Source organism: Lagopus muta, chromosome 2 (genome assembly GCF_023343835.1).
Source record: "Lagopus muta isolate bLagMut1 chromosome 2, bLagMut1 primary, whole genome shotgun sequence".
Classification (NCBI taxonomy): domain Eukaryota; kingdom Metazoa; phylum Chordata; class Aves; order Galliformes; family Phasianidae; genus Lagopus; species Lagopus muta.
In genome coordinates this window covers 82204932-82226238 of record NC_064434.1, presented here as the reverse complement: position 1 = coordinate 82226238, position 21307 = coordinate 82204932, and the positions used below count along the sequence as shown (strand labels likewise).

General features: G+C 40.1%; 1 protein-coding gene across 4 annotated transcripts in view; it reads left to right on the top strand.

The window, feature by feature from the left end:
• The window catches only part of LRFN2 (leucine rich repeat and fibronectin type III domain containing 2), a 231247-nt gene that overhangs the window by 8946 nt on the left and 200994 nt on the right, over positions 1-21307 (top strand). For 2 of the 4 annotated variants that reach the window (XM_048936008.1, XM_048936004.1), the window contains exon 1: positions 18431-18476. The exons of 1 other annotated variant lie outside the window; for it this stretch is intronic. The gene's annotated coding sequence lies outside the window, so the exon portion shown is untranslated. Of the gene's footprint in view, positions 1-18430; positions 18477-21307 lie in introns of those variants that run through there. One more of the 4 variants, XM_048936005.1, reaches the window with a different exon arrangement.

Sequence of the window (21307 nt, the reverse complement as noted above, 5' to 3'; positions counted from 1 at the left end):
GATATGAGAACTGAGGCTATTTGCCTTGAAAAGAAATTAAATTAATACAAAGAAGCTCTTTTTCACTTGCATTAAGACTGTTTTATTGGAAAAAAATAAATAAAGCCAGAAGTCTATAGTCCATGCTGTCCACTCACTAATAAGGATTTGAAGTGCTGGAAAATATACAGATGTTAAAGCAAACAGCCCTGGTCCCAGCCAGGGGTCCTGTGGAAAATTACAGTGTTCTGCAGCCTGTCTCTGATTCTAGGACTTCTCAGGTGGTGGTGTGGGCCAGCTTGTTTTACCACCGTGCAAGACTCTCTCAATGAATATGCAAACCTTGTTGCACTGGCAAACATAGTAATTATCACTCATAGACTAGAAATCAGAGACTACAAATCCACCTCCTGAAGCTGGACAAGCATGAGTGCTGTGACATGAACACAAGCAGGAAACTTCTAGATGTAATTCAAATGCACATGCTGATGAGTTGAATGGGTGGGAAGAAGGGAAACCTGGGAGGATCACCCTTTATCCCAAAGAGAAACAACAAAATTGACAAACGTTGGATTCTGCAGAACAGCACAGATTAGGGGTCTCCTGGACCACCATGAGCAACCCAGTGAATAGTTCTGATGAGCTCCACCTTCGTTTGAAATCATCTGCCTACAGACAGAAAGGAGGAGACACCATTAAATATTTATTTCTGAGCCCACCATTAAGGAAGGGGCGAAGGGAGAAAGTGGTGAGTTTGGGTGAGCCTGTGGAGGGGACATTTGTTGCTGACAAACAGTAATAAATTGGCAGTCTGATAAACAATGTGATAAACTGATACAGTGGAGGAGAGAATGTAAACAGTACTGCCCATGCAACTGCATGTCAAGCTGTGGTTTTTAGTTCTGTGAAAGAGGCAGTGTGCAGGGAGTGTCAGGAGATAGTCTTCAGGTTTCATTGGTATTCTCCTGTGGTACCTGTTCCCTTCTGATCTGGAAGTCACATACACAAATTGGTGAGCTCTGTGTTACGTGCTTGTGTTAGCTGTCCTTGTGTCTGTTCCTGAGGCAGAGCAGGCATGATCCCAAGGCTACCAAAAGACTGCCACAAGCTGAAGTCAGCATAATGGGAGAAATGATAAAAAGGCAGTTGCTGTGTCACCAGGTGCTCTTTTTCCTGATAAAACCTGAAAGTGAAAGATTTGATCAGTGAGACTGACCATCCATTTACAGAGACAACAGGACAATCTCTAAACTCAAAAGTGGCAAGAAGTCCAGTGGTACCTGTTCTGTCTGTAGCTCCTTTCCATAGCTATGACCTATCGATTAGCTCTAGATAACTTTGTGTCTTTGCCTCCAAGGCCTCTTTCACTGCTTGTTCAAGGTAGTTTTGCCTGTCCTTATTCCTACAGTACCTTGCTGCAATTGGATATTAGGAAAAATTTATTCCCAGAAAGATTGGCGAGGCACTGGCGTGGGCTGCTCAGGGAGGTGGTGGAATTGTCATCCTTGGAGGTGTTCAAGAAACGTATAAGTGTGGCACTAAGGGATATGATGAGTGAGGAAATATTGGTGGTGATGGGTTAATGGTTGGACTAGATGCTCTTTTTCAACTTCAATGTTTCTATGATTTTATGACTCTTTGAACTTCAGTGGAATTACTTGTGGATGTAGGGTGCTGGTCTATTTTGTAAGTTTCACTTCTGTTTTCTTATTTTCTCTTCTTGATGTCATGATGTGGGATTCATATACCCATGAATAGTATGAAACTTCAAATTCGTCTTAATTTTATGGATGTTCTGTTTTTTTGTATCTGCAAGAGTAACATGGAAAACTGCAAACAGTTTTTTTTCTGAAGAAAGCCAGGCATAAATCATATTTCACTGCCAGGATGCTTTTAACCAATTCCTGTGGAATTTCCTTTGCCTTTACTAAGATCCTCAATGAGGAAAGAATAGGGTGGTTATTTAAGAATAAGATAGACTTTTACTTTGGACTTGGCTGGCACAAAACCATGAGCAAAGAAAACCCAAATCGTCAGAAAAAGAGCAGCATGTCTTCTCTGTGATACAGAGGAGGAAATGGCTGCCAGCTGGCTCCTCAATGATCTTAGGGTAAAATACAAGTTAAAGTGATCCAGACATCACAGCATGTAAGCTTGTCCTTTGTTCTTTCACACCCTCCCCAAGTCCCATTGAGGAATGGGCACTGCAAAAGCCCTCTTAACTGTAAAGACTGGCAGCCATCCATGCTGAAGTGCTGCTGCCTCAGCCTAAGATCCCATCATGCTGCCCAAGCCTGGCTGTAAGCAGCACTGCCAACAGGAGCATCCATGTTGTGTGCCAGCTTAGAAGCTTGAGGAGGATGTGGAAGTTACACCACAGGCAGCATGGAGGGAGGAGAGACACAATACTTGCTTTCCTCATAGAAAGAGCTGTGACTCTTTGTATTCCCCTCCCATACTTCTTCCTCTGCCTCCTCCTTTCTGAAGGGCAATTAGAGCTCTCCCTGAGGAGTTCTGTTAACACAGCAGCTGTGCTCCCTGCTGTGAAAACACCATGAAAGAAAGTTTGAAAGGCTCTGTGGCCTCAGAAAATGCTGGAGAGGGAACTTTTAGCAGTGTAATAGCATCACTCAGCTCTGCTCACAAGGGCAACCCTCTCTGAGTGCACTGCAGTTGCGATGGAATGTCATTACAAACATTTTAAATAAATCCTAGCAAATGTTTGTGATGGGGAATAACAAGTGAAAACCCACTTGTGTGATGAACTCTGATTTATCAAAGATTACTACAGGTGTTTTTTCAAGGAAGGCTAAGTGACTAATCTCATTATGTAGGTGGAGGAAGATGGGCAAAGAGGTGCTATTCCTGAACATCATCTGGAAAAATGAAGGGAAGATGACTTATTCTGGAAGTGAAGCATCCTAGTCAGAAACTATATAGAAAAGAAGAAAAAAAAAAGAAAGAAAAAAAAAAAAAAAAAAAAGGATTTAATTGCAGTGCATTGAGTGCATTTGCAGAGTAATTAGCAATTAGTAACATTAGCAACATAACCCTGGCTCTCTTAGTAGTACTCCTAGGCTTCCACAGCTTTGGCTACATCGTATCAGCTGTACCCCAACTCTCCCACCACTAAAACAAGGATGAACTAGTATCAGTATCCCTGCCAGACACAAGTGAATGTTCCTGAAGCTCTCTAAGAGCTTCAGATGCAGGAAGAGGACTGAAGTGCGAAGTTGCTAATTATTTCAACACTCCTTCTTGTTAATATTAATCAAAGCATCCAGCCGATTCTCTGTAATCTAAATCTAAGAAGATTGAGTTTTCATGGTGGGAAGTGCTTTAAAGTTCACTGTGCTTGAATGACAAATTTACTGTATGCTTCCTGCTTGCTGGCTCTGTGCATGCACGGGTGAATTTCTTTTGCTGTTTCTACTAATTGTCAGAGCTACTTCCAGTGGCTTTAAACAAATGTTGACTCAGTCCTGCTGTGTCTTCTTAATGCTGAATGTTTGATATTGCAGTTTGCTAGGAGACATGGATACAGGAATAAAATGTCATTTGAGATCCTACCTGGTTGGTGCAGAGGCACTACAAAGACACAGACTGGCCTAGAAAATGTATTAATAGAATCATAGACTATTCTAGGTTGGAAGGGACCCATAAGGATCATCGAGTCTAAATCCTTGATTCACATAGGACCACCTAAAAATCAGAAGCAATGTCCGAGAGTGCTGTCCAAGCACTTCCTGAACTCCAGCAGCTTGAGGCCATGCCCACAGCCTTGGGCAGCCTGTGCCATACACAACACCTCTGGTGCAGCCCTGCCCCTCATCCCCAGGTGCCCTCCCCGACGCAGCTCCATGCCCTTCCCTCGGGTCCTGTCACTGTCACACAGAGCAGAGCTCAGCGCTGCCTTCTGCTCCCTGTGAGGAGCTGCAGCCGCCATCAGGCTTCCCCTCAGCCTCCTCATCACCAGTATTTAACAGACTGAAAGGGAAGCTTGTAAAAATTGTTCAAATAGATTTATAAGCAGATCTAAAATATGCATCTGTGGGAAACAAAACAAGATGTTCCTAGAGAGAATGAGTTATCTCCTGGGAAATCATTGCTTGTTTCATAATCTTCTATGGCTACTTTGGTTTTACCTTAGGAACTAGGAAGAAATTCAGTGCAAAAGTAAATAAATCTACATTTCATTTGAATGTTGTCAGTAGAATAGATGATTGGATGAGAACTGACAAAAGCCAGCGGATTCAAATGCCTTGCCCCTGCTCATGCTCCTAAGTTCATTTGTGTGGCAGCAGGCAGCATGTGGGCTGTCAGCCGCAAGGCGATGTTGCCTTGGTACTTCATCATTTTGATCACGTCTCACGTTGCTGGGAATGGCTTGAGCCAAACTCTAGCATCAGACAGCCACACACACAGCCCTCCCCCTGTCTCTCCCTCAGCACAGCCTGTCTGTTCTGAGCTACAGAAGCACCAGGCTGTGCTGAGCAAGGGGCAGCCCCAAGAAGAAGATGGGTTTGGTAATCATAAAGCACAAGGCAACACAGTAATGCAAGAGTGATCCCACTTGGTGAAAGTTCCTGACTTTTTGGAAGCTGACATCTGGAAGCATCCAGATCCAAGAGCAGAGCTGCTGACACTGATTTCATTTCCTGTGCCAGCTTTATTAATTAATTTATATTAAAAATATTTATTTATTTCTAGTGGAAAATCATCAATGTTATTTAAGAGAAAAAGCCACAGACCACAAAATATTATGGGTGAAAAAGCTGTGATGATAAAATGTTTTTCATTTTTAAACCAGCCTATTGCTTTTATTATTTACTGTCTCCCACTCAATGTCACATTTTTGGGAAGGGTATAATAAAACCAAATGCATGTTTCGCACAGCCACTTATAAATTTGACACCCTATGTCCAATGAGCTAATGTTTTTAAAGCTGTCTGCTGAATATGGCCTGAAGCATCCCTAGGAGATCTAATCTTAGGGGCTCACTTTGTTATTCAGATGCAAAATTTTGATTGGCTATAGCAAACTGTAAGGACTCCAACGTTCTGTCTCTTTATTTTAAGTTCCCATCTATCTCACATTCAGCTGGTTGGTCCAGCTGCAGAAGATGTTTTGTTTTCCAGGCTGTCAGCCTGGCTCATTGTGCTGCCACTGAATTTTTTTAGAGAATAAGAAGCAGCAGCAACAAAAGGTGTGCAATTTGTTATGAGCTGAGCCCTGTCTCTGATGTAAGACTTCCCAGAAAATGGCAGGCTCCTTAAATGAATCTAAGAACTAGCTGACATTTGCTTCTGGCAGTGCATCAGAGATATTTGGGGGATAAAGTGAAGAGACAGATAGTACAAAAGTTTGGCATCCAGGTCAAGAGAACAAGTAAGATTGAGGTATTGACTTAAGTTACCTAGGAAGATTTTTGAAGCTCCTAAGAACCAACAGTGGAAGTGAGCTGATTTATTTCAGGAAAAATAGATTGTTTGGTGTGTTTCCATTCAGGAGGTAGTGTGAATATCTTCACTGCACAATGGAGCCCGGAGGCAAACCTGTGCCTTCCTCCCATGACCTCTGAAGGATGATGAGAATGGCCATGCTGCTGCAGGACAAAGGGGTGCTCAGCAGCCTGCAGGTGGTTGTGAGTAGGGGTCAGTGATGGCTGGCAGGGCGAGGGACAGATCTTAACACCTCTTTCCAGCTCTGCTGACACCTCTTTAGCAGAGCTCGTGGAGATCAGGAGCTCTTTATAGAACAGCAAAACATACATCCCTACAGAATAAATGTTTTAGTGAACTGTTTTCCCCCAAGCATTTCCTGCTGGAGTTTCTGTTGCTAGAAAAATGCTGAAGTTTGGGAAAATACAAAGACCTATGTTACTCAAACAGCTCTGCTCTTTCCATAACTGGACTTGGCCTGGAAATTTCTTTGCAGTTTGCTTGCTATTCTTGCTATATTTCCATTGCTATCATTGCAAAGTTAGAGAATGACTTCCCATGGAAACACAAAACAAAACAACAAGAAAAGATTAAAAAAAAAGCCCAAACCCAACAAGCTGATCTTGCAGAGCAATGGATGGTGCAGAGAGGTTTAAGGGCCGTATTTAAAGCAATCATCTCCAGTGAGTTCTTGTTCATAGTATGTGATTTAGATTATATTTTTTTCCTTTATTTTTACATTGCTACAAAGCTGAGTTCTTCACCCTACCTTCTCCCGGTTCATCCACTTAGTTCGGGGCTGAGCCTGGTCCATATAGATGCCTGTGTTCCTTTGCAGTCTCTCATGCATATATCTGCTCTCTGCTGGAGCACAAGTCTTTCCATAGCTGCTTACAAATTCATGTTCCTCAATACAGACTTCTCTATGAAATATATGGAGCAGATTCCCATGAAAGCAGGTAAAAAGATTACAAACTATAATTTGAGATATGAAAGCAAAAAAACAACTGTTGTGTGATATATTTTTTCTTGTTTGGTAGTATCCCTGTAGTGAGACTTCACTTTACAAAGAACACTTAAATAAAGCCAAAAGACCAAGTCAGATGTTTGCTGTTGGAATCAGTAATCATCAAAAAATGTCCACTGAGACATGACTTCTGATCTACAGTTTGAAATACCCACAGGTTAAACTGAGACCTTAGATCAGATCATGCCTGGGATACAGGCTTTTCAGAAACTCAATTCAGTTTTGCAACTGGAGAATATCACTAACAGATAACTGTAAAGTCAGAAAGAAAAATAAATACAAACAACAAAGAAATCCTACCAACCTTGGGAGTTAGGACCCAACCTGCTTTCATTCACTAGAGGAGACAGTGTCAACATTGGCTACAGCCTCTGTATGCTGGGCATGAGATCAGGGATTAGATCCCTTGTATAGTTTCCCTAGAGTTAAAATGGGGAGTCTGTTTTACAACAAATGAGGCTCTGTCCTTTTGTTTTCTTGTCCAGCCACATTTTCCTCTAGAAGTATAAACTTGTTGCTTCCTGTTGATAAAAAACAAAATCACCACCACACTTTATAACCTTGACAAAAAATAAATATATGTCTACTCGTTTAATGCTTGCAGTGTTCAGTGGAAACAATGCATGAGCAGGTGTTTCTTCTATCTCTGGATTTATATAGTCTATGGAAGTTGGGTAGCACTTTGTATTAACTGCCAAATCACTTGTTTTTCATTGGTCCTTCATTGGTACTCAGAATAGTAACATTAATCATGATAAGTTCTTTGTCAATGCTTGCATGATTGTAGTGGGCAGCTGGGAAATGCATTCTTCTCCAGCTTTCACTGGTGTTCAAAGCCTAGAAGGATTCATTGGACAGTTCAGAACTGTTTCTGTTATAAACGGCTCTTACTCATGCACAGAGATCAGATGATGAGAGTAGATTTGCTGCTTTGGTAACTGAAGTTAATAAATTCATCCTGTCTCTGCTTTGTGGGCTTGGGAAGAAGATGCAGGAGCACCATCCAGAGGGACCTGGACACACTTGAAAGGTGGACACACGAGAATCTAGTGAGGTTTAACAAGACCAAGTGCAAAGTGTTGCACTTGTGTCGAGGTAATCCCAGATATGAGTACAAACTGGGAGAAGAACTGAGAGGAGCATTGCAGAGAAGGAGTTGGGGGACCTGATGGTTGAGAAGCTGGACATGAGCCAGCAGCATGCTCTTGCAGCCCTGAAGGCCAGCAGTACCTGGGCACCATCGAAAGAGGGATGGCAAGCAGAGAGGGGGAGGTGATTGTCCCCCTCTACTGTCCTTGGGAGCTCCATCTGGAGTACTGTGTCCAAGCCTGGGGCCACCAGCGTAGGAGAGGTGTGAAGCTGTTGGAGCAGGTCCAGAGGAGAGCCATGATGATGATCAGAGGATTGGAGCACCTCTGCTATGAAGAAAAGTCTGAGGGAGCTGGGCTTGTTCAGCCTGGAGAGCAAAAAGCTACAAGGAGATCTCATTGCAGATTTCCAGAATTTGAAGGGAGCTTACAAGTGGGAAGAGGACTGATTTGACATGATCTGATAGTGATAGGACATAGTCTTCAAACTAAAAAAGGAGAGATTTAAATTAGATGTTAGGAAGAAAATTTTAATCAGAAGGTGATTTGACACTGACACGGGATGCCCAGATAAGCTGTGGGTGCCCCATCTCTTCAAGGCCAGGATGGATGGAGCCCTGGGCAGCCTGAGCTGGCGGGTGGCAAACCTGTCCATGGCTGCAATTAGATGAGCTTTAAAGTCCCCTCCAACCTAAGCTGTTTCATGATTCTATGCTCACTGCATTCATTTGAGCAGCTGCTGGGAGACTCCCTCTTAAAAAAAATACTTATTTCAGTGTGTAAAATTCACTAGACTATCCAACACTTAATACACAACTGTATTCAAGGAAATCTTGCCTCAAGAGAATGCATGTGCAGGTCTCATCTTACAGGAAAAAGAAATGTAATTCATAATCATACCAGGTTAACAATGATAACCAATAGATTCATCATGCTTATCTGAAACCCTGAGAACACCTGCCTAAGGCATAGGGCCCTTATTTGCCCCCTTAGTTTGAAAAAGTTAATATTGTGTAAAGCCAGAAGTGAGATAATGGATAGATGGACTCAAGACTGCACTGGGAGTAGACAAAATCAGTTTGGTATTGCTGATGAGATATACATGACATCTGCTGATCCGAATCTCTTCAGTCTGAGTGAAATTAACCCCTCTTCAGACTATCAGCTCAGAGCCTTTGGATTACTTACAATATCAGAGATAAGACTTATAACCGAGTATTTGAATGATTTGCAAATCTTATGTGTGTGCTGTATGCAGCAGTGAATTTCCTCTCAAGGACTAGTTTGCCTTTCTATGGAAGTTCAGTTCTGGATCTCACTGTAGTAGGAGGCTCTCTTATCAGCTCTCTTCCTGATAAGTAGGAAGAAACTACTCCTCACCAAGTACTATTCATTAGCACATTTTTTCAAGCACTGAATATCAACCCTGTGTGAAAAGATATGGATAGAGTATGTTTTTAAATTGCCTCTCCCCTGTTTTGCAGAGACTCCTGTGGAGGCTTTTGAAACGGCAGGATGGATCTCATTGGAAACTCAAAGCAGCTCATCAGTACAATTCTTTAGACAGTTATAAGCATGTACCATTCTGCACTTATAATGGGGAGAGGTTTTGTAATCTCAGCTATAACATTTTCCTTGTAAAGCCACGCAACTGGTTTGATAGAAATTCCAAAAGAGAATTTTAAGTGTTTCTTCACAGTAAAATGAAACATCTGTTCAAATCTAAAGCGTTTCCAAATGTACATAGATATATATATATATTTAAAGAAAAAAATATAAAATTGAAAGTTATTTTTTATGAGGAAAACTAAATTTAAATTCTATAAAAAATGTCAGATTTATAAAATTTCTCTCTCTACATGATTCTCCTCCTTTCCCCCTTCCACAAATAGAGAATTTGTTGTAAGTCAAAGTGTAAACCTCAGTATTTTCAGATCCTTTCCAAAAAGTATGAAGAAGTTTGACCACTTTTGCTGAAAATTTTATTAGAAAAATGGGCCAGATGCAAACAGAACATAGTTAGCAGTGATTCACATAAATAAAGATAGATTCTTTAATGATATTAGAGCTGTGTGGATACTTTAATTCACTTATATGAAGGGCGTTTAGTGTAGCCTAGCATTAACCTTTGTACAGAATCTGGTAATTCCCTACAAGGCTCTTAAGCACAAAGATTCAGTTTAGTATTCCAGTCCTTTTTGGGGTGGATAGTTCATTGTCTTCCTGAAATAGCATACTGCATAGATAGGAAATTAATTTTGTATTGTGAAAGATGTATGTGAAACCCTTCCTGAATTTTGTTTGAAGTTCTTCAGTGCTAGTAAACAGAGTTGATATATCTCATTGAATTTATGTAGGTGGGAATTATTAACTAAAGTAGTAATCAACAGCGAAATTGGTGTCACTAATTAGCTCTTTTGTATATTTTTTCCATTTCCCAACCTCTTTAAAAATCTTTGGAGTAATAAGCTTCACAATACCTCTAATGGGTATAATCGGAATTTGTTGTTCTGTATAAACGTTAGAAAGGAAAACAACAGCACAGGGGTATTTAGTGACTCACTTAAGGTCATAAAGTTCTTGTCTGAGCTAGGTTGCTATTTGTGACTTTATTTCCTGTTCCCATCCTTACCACAAAACTGGACAATTACAGCATGTTGTGTGATACTGGTACATCAAGATGATAAGGCAAATAAGAGGTTACTCAATATAGGAAAGCTACCAAGTGAGAAAGGATGAAATGAGGCTTGCAAGTTCAACAAGAAATTGGCTAGGGAACTTTTCATCCCAGAGCAGCAGAGCTACCCATGGTGTAAAAGTAACTCTTTAGTGAAATCATTATGAGCAAGCACAGAGAGGCAACGATATGTAGACTGCCAGAAATTCACAGCTGGTCACTCATCCAAAGTGCTGAAACCTAAATAAGCTTAGCTTCTAAACAGAGATGAAATCAGGCACCTGTAGACTGTTTACTTTCTGTTAGCTGAGTGGGTTTCTGTCTGTCACTGCTGGCAAACAGTGGCTGCACAAATGTTGGATGTTTGTCACACTGAGGGGCAAATAAATTGGAGCACAAAGCCAAAGAGTTGTCCATTTCCCTTGGCTGAAGACCACCTCCAAACCTAGCTGAGGTTGTTGTGATCCTGGCTGCAGTCCTAGCTAGCATCTAGGACTGAGGCCTCAAAAACAGCGAATGCATTACCATGTGAGGAAGACCTCCCGAACCCTGGCTGCTGGGATACTTCACTATGCTACCAGGCGAGGTGGTTGTGCCCATGATTTCTCTTCATGCTACATATCCAAGTATGTATAACTGGATTGAAGCTCTTAATAACCAGTTCTGATCTTTTTCCAGGCTAGAAAAAAACAAAATAGACTGCCTGGCTAGAGCTGTCTGTCACAATTTCAGCCCATGCTGGAGCAGGATGATGTACATATAAACCGAGTGAAGACCAAAGATGCTAGATAATTCTGATATTTCATGATTTTGAAGTGAGTCACTAAGATGTCTTTATTAAGAAAGCTTTCAAATTCTATGAACATTTTATTAGCATTACTGTGTTATTACTAACAGACAATACCTTGATAAAAGATTTTTGTTCAAAACATGTCTTTTCCTAGTCTACATTGTACGAAGAAGTTTCACATAATGAAAAGTGAAGAAAGGAGCAAAAAAAAAATCTGGCTCCTGTAATACGGGGATTTTTCAACATTAAAGCAAGACTGGTGACCACAGCCTGACAAAGAGCTTTGACTGACTTGAAAGACACCTTAAAGCGTTACAACCTCATTCTTCTTTTTCTGCTGAAAGACAGCACCTTTAGCAGCATAGTGCTTATTACGGTGGCTTGGTGCTAATTCAAAGGGAGGACTGGGACCCACTGAATCCCCATATCTACCACCCCATTGCTTTCAGAATTCTTTCAAATGAGCATTCATCTAGCTCAATTTAAGAGTGCTGACAAAAAATAAAAAATAAAAAAAATAATATTTTTAAAAACCAGTTAACATTTGAGGGAAATACAGGAAAACAGTTGCATTTCTCTATAGCCAAAATAATCTTCATGGTTATATACCAAGTAGGTGAATAAACGAATAAATAAAAGTGCATAATTCCACAAGAAGCAGTGTTGTTGAGAGCTACAGAAATAAACAGAAATGAGTTCAAAGCATCATTCAAGGAGTAAAATGAAATATCAGAAGTCAAATTGCAGGGCTGAATTAAGGCAATCATAATGGAGTTTTCAAATATATTTGCAGCTAGAGTAAAAGCTAAGGAAAACAAGGGAAAAAATTGAACCACTTAGAATTAATAACAGTGGTGGACTGGGAATTGGATGCAGAAGCAGCAGACTTGTGAAAAAGATTCTTTATTCTTTGTTTCTATCTCTGCATCAGGAAGGAGGCGTTTAGCCATGACTGGGAGCAGATTCCACTGCCTGATAGAAGAGGCTTTAGAAAGTGTATAGAGAATTAATGCCAAGTAGAAAGATGAAGTCTGAGATTCCTTAGAGTCTTGCATACCAATGCTTTATCTCAAAATTCACAATGTGAAAATAACAGGACGTATCTAATGATGAATCTCTTTTGGCAGCTAGTACGATAGAAAGTCCCAACAGCATAGCACTTTTCTGTGGACCACTTTAGCTAGCTGTGATGAATACCAAAAGCTTTAGAGAACGAACCAAGCCACTTGGTAAGAAGTGGGTCTATTCTTCTTTACTTGCACCTGAACCAGCACAGGTACATAGTACTTATTTAAAAATATATCTATGGGAAATACCAAGGACCAGCTGATAATAACCCTCTAAGGAGGTCACGCTTGTATTTGAGATGAGAGGCTCCTTGAGTGTGGCAGTTTCTCACCTTTCATCTCAGAGGTTAGATGAGAACTGATTTCTCTCAGGGCTCTCCTTTCACAGACATTTATTTCCCATTTTACCTCATTATCTATGATCCTCGTATGCTTAGATTGAGTCACATCTTAAAACTTCTCACATATGTCTGGAGTGGAGGTGACTGGTTGCAAGGAACACTATGTGCAATTTCAGCCTTCAAGTTATGTGCTTTTCCCTCTGTTAAAACTTTCCAAAGCCATTCTGTATGCAGGCTGAGAGGTCATTTAGGCATACCAGACTTGGGACGTGCTCTTATGGCATCTCACATGCTGGCTTTTGCTTTCACTTGCCTCCAGTGCACCAGGAGAAGCTTGTATTTGTATGCAGAGTCCCAAATCCAGAGAGATAGCAGCTCTTCACTTGCATTTGCAGAATGTGCTGCTAGAAGCAATATGGAGATTTTAGTAATTTGGCATCTGTAAGAAAGGTTAATGATATAAGAACAGACATAACTGAGTTAGGACAAAACTCAGCCTAGCATGGCTTCCACTCTCCAACACTGCCTACAGTAGAAGCCTGAGGAGAAATAAGAACCAAAATAGAAAAGTATTAAGAATTCTGCTCCCCGTACTGTCCCACTCTCACACTTTTCAGATTAGAGACTTACTGATCTGAGAAAAATGTGTTTTCTACATGTGTTTTCTACATACTTATTTAGCTTCCGTAGGTTTCTTTTCCAAACAATTTCCAGTTTCCCCTTGAGGTCATATGACCACCCCTTAGCAAGGAGCATTAGAAGTCCACTGATTTTTGCAATTTTTTTTTTTTGCTTGCTTGCTTTAAATTGGACTACAAATAACTGCTATTTTTTTAGTTGAAATATTAAATAAAAGGTTCTAGCATTGAGGAATAAGCTATGCACACTCCTCCTTTCAAACATTTAATACAAGGAAGGGAAGCAAGGTGAAAGTATCACTGATCACAGAATCATAGGGGTTGGAAGGGACCTGCAGAGATCACCGAGTCCAACCCCCCTGCCAAAGCAGGTTCCCTACACCAGGTCACACAAGTAGGCATCCAGGCAGGTCTTGAACATCTCCAGAGGAGACTCCACAACCCCCCTGGGCAGCCTGTTCCAGTGCTCCGTCGCCCTCACTGTAAAGAAGTTCTTGCTCACATTTGTGTGGAACTTCCTATGCTGCAGTTTCTGGCCATTTCCCCTTGTCCTGTCTCCACACACTGCTGAAAACAGTCTGGCCTCGCCACTCTGCCCCCCCACACCTTAGATATTTGTAGACTTGGATCAGGTCCCCTCTCAGTCTTCTTTTCTCAAGGTTAAACAAACCCATAGCCTTTCTTCATAGGGGAGATGCTCCAGGCACCCATATCCAGAATATCGTTTTTTTCTGGACTCATTATTTCAGGGCTTGGACCATATTCTTTCATTTCTAGAAAGATTATCTAATCTCATTCATTTTAATAGTTCTTTTCCCTCATTTTCAGTGAAGCCAATGAGCAAAAAAATAGCTCTTAGTCAACTTTCAGTGGTTATACTGATATTTCTCAGTGTGCTTAGATACCTGATTTGAGAAACAACCTTACTGAGACACAGTGGCATACTTTTTATGGTTTTTTTTTTGTTGTTGTTGTTGTTGTTGTTGTTTTAATTCTGTGGATCTTTCCCTTATGTACTGCTGGAACCCGTGGGCAATAGACATAAAATATTGCATTCCTTTAGCTTTCTAACCAAATAATGACAGAGCTACTGAATGCTACTAACCTCAGTAACAGAAAGAGAGGGATGGAGAAGTCTTCTTTCCATCATTTTCTCCACTTATTTTCTTCATTCACTTGCAGAAGAAACCTGACTGCTCCAGGAAGGCTTAGCAGGGTGCTTATACTTAATATTGATATATTTGATGATCAGTGATAGGTGTTTCCATCAGTCTTGTCAGACTCCCTTCTTTGGTTCCTATCTCATGGTCCTTACAAGTCACAGATCAAGGGTGATGCCTCAGGCAGCTCAGCACTCCTACTGGAGCTCTGAGCACCTAACAGAGGTGGCTGTGAGGTATGAGGATGGATGGTATGAGGATGGATCCACCAACAGACTTCAGTCATCTGGCCTGAAACTGAGACAATTTCCTGTGGCTTCAGTGAGCTTTGGTTCTGCACCTCTCCTGCCATTCAATTTCATAGCATTAAGAGAAAACCAATTTAATGTTCACAGGAAATCAAATTTGTCTATTCCTAATAAAAATATTGCTATATATGAGATTTCATAGAGAAAAAAAAAAAAAAAATAGAAAGGAAAAAAAAAAAAAAAGAGGGATGGTTTTGTATCCAGGGCTCATCGTATTTCAGCATGCAGGCAGTTTATCCCAACAAACAGCACAGAAACTCCTCCACCTGAACAGTAGTTTCATAGGAAGAAGATTTCCATATACCCTTCCCTCATCCCTTCCCTTTCAAAGCAGGTAATTAGAAGTATCAAAGGGAAGTATCAATGTCTCATTATATTCCTCATTTATATGAATATAATACACCAGGAAATTATTCAAAGCATGAAAGAAACAGGAAAAGCAGCCTAACAATAGTCTAGTCCAATGCTGCAATTTTGTAGATAAGAGAAAGGATACCTAACTTGGTAAAAAAAATCTTTAATGTAACTAAAGAATTACAATAATGGATACATTACATATATTTCTGTGATTAACTGGTTGTGTAACATTTTTCTCAGTAGGAATAAATTAAGGTCCTCAATAGTATAAGCATTTATAGCTGTTTACAGCTTGCAGTACCTTGAATCAGAGTCTTGTCCTAATAATTACTCATTTTTCAATGTTGAAGTAAAGTCACTTAATAACACTTTTGTCAAATTAGAAGTTTAATGTAGAAGGAAGCTTATTATCAGTGAGCCAGCACTTGTTTCCAAAAGTGCTTGCTTGTGTGTTTTACTGAGGCAATACACTAGAACTGCTAATGGGAAAGAAAAGAAGAAATGAAATTAAAAATTGCTTGTAATTGGACAGGTTGTCAAACCTAGGTCTTCTGTTTCTTGTAGCTCTGTTACCAGCTTGCTTTTGAATGCAGGATTTTCTGTTTGTAAAAGAGGGTTACCATTGCCTAAGCACTTTCAGTGGGGACTATTTGTAGGAATTGTGTGTGTTTAACACTTATGAGTCATTCCACTGATACAAACAGAACACCACATCTGGTGAGCTAAACATGAGGATTGCTTTGAGAACTTAAATACATAGATTTTATTGTTTTAAATGTATTAAATGCTTTAAATTTGCAGAGTTTATTAACTACAGAGAAAGCGAAGGAAAGAGATCTAATTAATAAACACTGTCCCAAGTAAGGCAACAAAAGCAACTCAGCACAGAAACCTTATGCTGGGAAGCACTGCAAAATAACATTTCATTCACTTGTGTCAAAGATGGGCAGAAGTTGCCAAGTTTAAAGAGAACTTGAAATAATTTGGCTAAAATTGCGTTTATTATATTACAGGAAAAAATAATACAAACAGAACAGACTGTACCCAGAGTGCTTGTAGTTAATGTTTTGCCAATATTAATTGCAAAAGTTTTTATGCTCTATTTTGAAGTTGGCTTCTTAGGGATAAAATGGCATGATCTCAATAATGTAAAATGATGATAGAACAGAAAGAGCAGACAGTCAAGCCTCTTGCCCTCCTTTCAGTTCTTGAGGAGACATCTAGAGAAAAAGAGATGATAGAGGAAATGGCAAAAAAAATAAAAGAGACTTTCAAAATGCAATTTCAGGTATAATGATACCTCAAGAAAGGATTTATACATGTGATTTTGAAACACATATAATTAACTAATTGTTTCACAGACCTTATATATTTTCTGAGGAAAGAGTAAATTCCACAAGTATGGTTGACAGAAGCTACACAACAGCTTCCAAGAGTCAATCACGGGAGCAAAGGCAGCACTTGCACTGTCCTACAGGGCTCCTCTGGAAGGTTGCAACACCCAAATGCAGTGCTGCATGAATGTGCAGGAATGAAGAGTCCATCTCTGTGCTTGACACAAGCCAAACTGGTCCACACTGGGACCTCATGTGCACATATGAATCTGCTTGCAGAGAGGTACTTAAATCTGGAAGGGAATGTGTGACAAGAGAGCTATAAATCCCCATAGGACTACAGGTAACCATTTACAAATATTTTCACATCTCATTGCAGTGGATTCCCTAGTATTTATAGACCTGGTATGACAGAGGCAGGTATGGCAGGACCTTGCTATATGAAATGGAATATGAAGGACTTAGGATGTAAAGAGTTTGTCCTCCGTGGTCTGTTTGCTGTTGTTCTCTTTTATAGATCTGACCTATGCACTTCCAGAAAAGAGAAAAAAGTTAGATGGAGAATAGAAATAGGATTTAGGGAGCCAATAGGACAGACTGCATACACAGGGCTTGAAGACAAATGCACTGAGCTGTATCTCAGTACAACCAGTCACTTTGTTCCTCTTCTCCTTTTCCTACACAAATTGATCCCAGCCCACTTTAGTGCCTTCCTTTCCAGCCCTTGTTCTCCCCCTAAATATCCCAGACTGAGGATGGCGCAGACTCACAGCCACCTCTAGTATGGATAATATTTTTTTTCCACTGTGATCCTTGAATATCTAATTTAACCTCTCCAAGGTTAAATGTGTACAGACTCTAAAAAGTTATCCTCACATCTGGCTGTCCTTGTTGTCTCTACATTCTTGCAGACCTCATTTCTCAGTGGTAGAAATGGTTGGAGAACTTGAAAAACTGTTTTACATGATGGCTGACAATGAAGTGGACATTGATCACAGAGGAAAAAAGCTGCCATATCATACTGACAAAGACAGAGTAAATTCATTAAGAAGCTGCTCCATAGGTTTCGTATGTTACATTGCATATTACTGAGGAAAAATGGACATGATATTATGCATAGTTCATTAGAAATTATTGCTGTCTGAACTAATCTAGGGCGGGAAGCCTATAACAATGCTGCATTAGATAGAGAGATTGTTATTTTTTCTGACATGCAATATTGAACGGGGCCATTAATTAAAGTACGACAGGGTATGTGTGGAACTATTTGCATACCCCTTTGAAAAGTGAGAAAGTCTACACTGAATTTCCACTTTCTGGAATTTTAGAAAAATGTCAGTGTTATCAGTATTGTCAAACCACCATAGAAATAATTATAGAGATGGGAGTGATGGAGGAAGCACTGTTATCACTTGTTGGGAAGCTTTGTTCTAAAGCAGAAAAAAAGAGATTGTTCACATACATGAGGAACTATTGGACAGAGTCTCTACTTGTACACAGCTAGTAAAGTGAGACAGGAGGAATAAAACAGGAGAAAAGCATGAACATAGTCTAAATCATCAGTATGGCAGGAACTATAGCAGCAGTATCAGTCTAAACCTGAAGAATAGCGATTGATTGTCCTGCTGAGATTTTTGTTGTTGCTTTCGTTGGACACAGAGGACAATATCACAACATGCAAAGGAATTCACAACAGGCAGGAGAATTTCTGTCTTTTCATTAGTTACATTAGACAGGGTTAGGGAACTTTCTTCTACAGGCACTTCCTCCTCTCAGTCATAAAACGCTTCTGGGAACCATGCAAGAACACAAACAATCATAATGCAAAAGAAGTAACACAGCCAACATTTTTTGTCACTTTACTTGTGTTAGAAGAATTTCAGGCATACTAATTAAGATATTCTACAGAGAAACTATAAAACAACCCAATGCACTTTACAGCCTGCTTTATTGTAGTGCATATAGTGGGTCAATCAGACAATAAACAAAGAAAAAAGTCAATTGTAGCTGTCAGGCATATTGGATAAGAGTTACGTTTAAGCTTGGACAAAGTTTTAGAGATAAAACACTTTTTTTAGGAATTTGTTAAGCTAAGTTCCCTGGGAGGGTGAGTTGATCACCTTAAGTGAGATCAGCTGAGTTGCATCAATAGCAGCCAATGAGAAATGAAGTCACTAGAATATACTGAGCCTTCAATTCAGCTGTGCATCTAAGCAGTGGAGTTGAGAGCACACTGTTGTGGATGGTGTCATGGTTCAGTGGAAGGCCTGTAAGTAATGCATCAGCAAATAATTTTTCTACTCTAGGCAGTTGGGTGGTCAGAAATGGTGTAGTGCTGATTGTTTTTGTTTTGACTTCTACAGTTTTGTAGAAACACCTGAGGATTTTTGGAAGAAGGGGTTCAATTGGTATTGTATTTCCTCATCTAGGCACTGTATTTAGGTGGAGAAGCATTGCAGACTCCTGCCAAAAGGCAAAAATTTCTAGTGTACACCCTGGAAACTTGTATAAGATATAAGCTAATCAATTTATTAACAGAATGAGACGAACAGTAGTGTTTGCAGCTGGTCACATGATACTTGTAAGCTGTAAGATGTAAATTACAAGTTCTCAAGGATACAAGACTTGAGGCATTTCAACTGAAAATGAGCTCAGTTTGCTTATGTGACTTTAAGTCCCTAAGGGAGGGAAGAGTATGGTGTGCAGTGGGCTTTCAGCCTTAAAATAATAGTTTTCATTATAAGCATTTTGTTGGATGTCATGGCCAGGTAGGTAAGCAAGACTTCACTTATGCTACTAAATGCCTGTCTTCATGCTCGGAGCATGGGAGAAATTCACTCAAAAGAGCTGTCACTTAGACCACCAGCACAGTGTGAAGAATGGTCATCTGAAGGAGACCAGGCTTTGTTAGCCCCAGGGCTCCTGGGGTGACTTATGTGCCTGTTAACGAAATAATTGCTGGAAACTGAACTGGAATAATTTTAGGGTTTATGAACCGGCAGAATACAGGAGGCATTTCTTTTCAGGTCACTTCACATTAAAACACTCTTTTAGAATACTTTCTATGGCTTTAGGTTTGTTTTGTAAAGATGAATGCAGGGAGGAGAACAGCTGTTAGCTAATCTGTCTATCCCCTTAGTAGCCAAGCAAGCAGTTTTTCCTAGATGTTTTACCAGAGCACACTAGACAACTATTCCTAAGATTGCTCCTTTGCAGGTTGACCCTTTCTGTAAGTTAAGAGTGAATAAAGTGTTAATGGCTTTGAGGAAGAAGTAAAGGAGTAGAAAAACCTGTTTTCAACCAGGCAATTTGAGCTACTTTAATTACTCAATTGCTCTGTCCCTTGTCAAAAATCTACACTTGGATTTAAGTAAACATCTTCATCAGGCTACTAAAGTTTTGCAGCTGAGGGAGACAGAAGACAGCCTTATTCTCTAGCTGTTTAGTATGGGAAGACCTATCTACCAGCCCCTTAACTAGTTGTTCGTGGTTCTTGGAATTAGGAAGTGTCATTTCAATGAAATGCCTTGTGAATGATGACAAGAGGTCTCCAGTTGTTCCTCACTCCTCCAAACTTAGAGACTTTGCAGAACGTGATTGTAATCAGTTTCAGCTGCATCTTGTTCCTCCATCCAGAGGGATGTTTGCTTTCTTCCCTTGACCAATTTTTCTTCAGAATTTTTGGTTGGCAGTTTTTCCTCCCCTACAGTATTGAAGTAGAGCTGCAACTGGAAGAAAGCAGCGTAGTATGCTGTATGTTTGAAATTAGGTGCTATCTGCTTCCTGTTTAGAGGCTGAACAGGCATTATTCTTGCAGCAAGGCAAAGTAATAGAAAAGGCTATCCTTTCTGGGCTAATACGTATCAGAAGAAATTCCAGTTTACAGTAGCGCAGGTAATTGCAACTTGAAGAGATTTAGGCTTAGAGCTTCTAGCTGTGATAGCAACTGCAGGTTACTTTCAGAAGCTGGCATGGCAGGAAGAGAGCTGAGAGAGAAGAGTTCAAGTATGAATCTACTCTGTAATATATGTGAAACCAGTATGTTATCACCCCACATTTCGCTGCTCCTTCATACTTGCTGTGCTCTGGTGACTTCAATTTCAAAAACTGAGAAAGATATCCCAGAATATAAATCGCCTGGGACAGAAGACTATAAGGAGCACAGTAAGATTTATCCTTGTTGAGGACAGTTCTGCCGTGTAGAAGGGTCTATGGAGGATATGCTTTGCTGTGTTATTTCCATATCCTTAATTCATACTAGTGTTGAATGATAGAGGCTACAATCTCTTAGAGGTATGGGATTGAGAAGTCTATTATTGTTTGGATTCTTGAAGATAATGTTTCTGTTAAGGAGCTTCTAATTCTCATTCATCAGGAAAGTAATTTACTATTTAGGAAAGAAATTTACTATTTAGGAAATTCATCAGGAAAGTAATTTACTTTTGCTAATCTATATCATCGCTTGCCTACCATCGTTACAGTTGGTCTTCAATTTACTCAGCTTTCACCCTCCTTTCTTGTGTTTCCAGGTTCCTTGGTAAGCTGTATGGGGTATACTATTAAAGTTAGGATAGACACATTGATTCTGCCCTCCATCCCAGTTACTTAAGTGCAAGCTGGTTCTGAGCCTTTCAGTGACAAAGCAGTCTGAAAATGTGTCTGTTTGTCTACAAACTTTCTAACTCTCCATAGGAGATCTCTTTTTTTTTTATTGAAAGCCCTGAAGGAAGCCTGGAGAAGAACTTGCAAGTGAGATCAAATATTAAAATTGCATATGTAGCTGCTCGCTTTAGAACCTGCACTACGGCAAGGAAAAAAGGGGAGGAAGAGTACATGGGGAACAACCCAGCTTCTGTGCTCTTATTTTGATTGTTTGTTGCTTGGCATTACCAATGTAGTCCAAGTTTAATAGGCATTTTGTTAGTACACTTAGTCCAAACCATCAGTAAGCTAAGTGAAGCAAGGAGCTGTGACACTGTAAAATCCTGGGAGCGAAATAAATAGTCTAAACCACACAGTGCTGCCTATTCCCAGGGATGGCTGGGTATCAAAGTTCTTGTTGAAAAGACTTCCCTGTTTTCACGTTAAGCTTATCACACT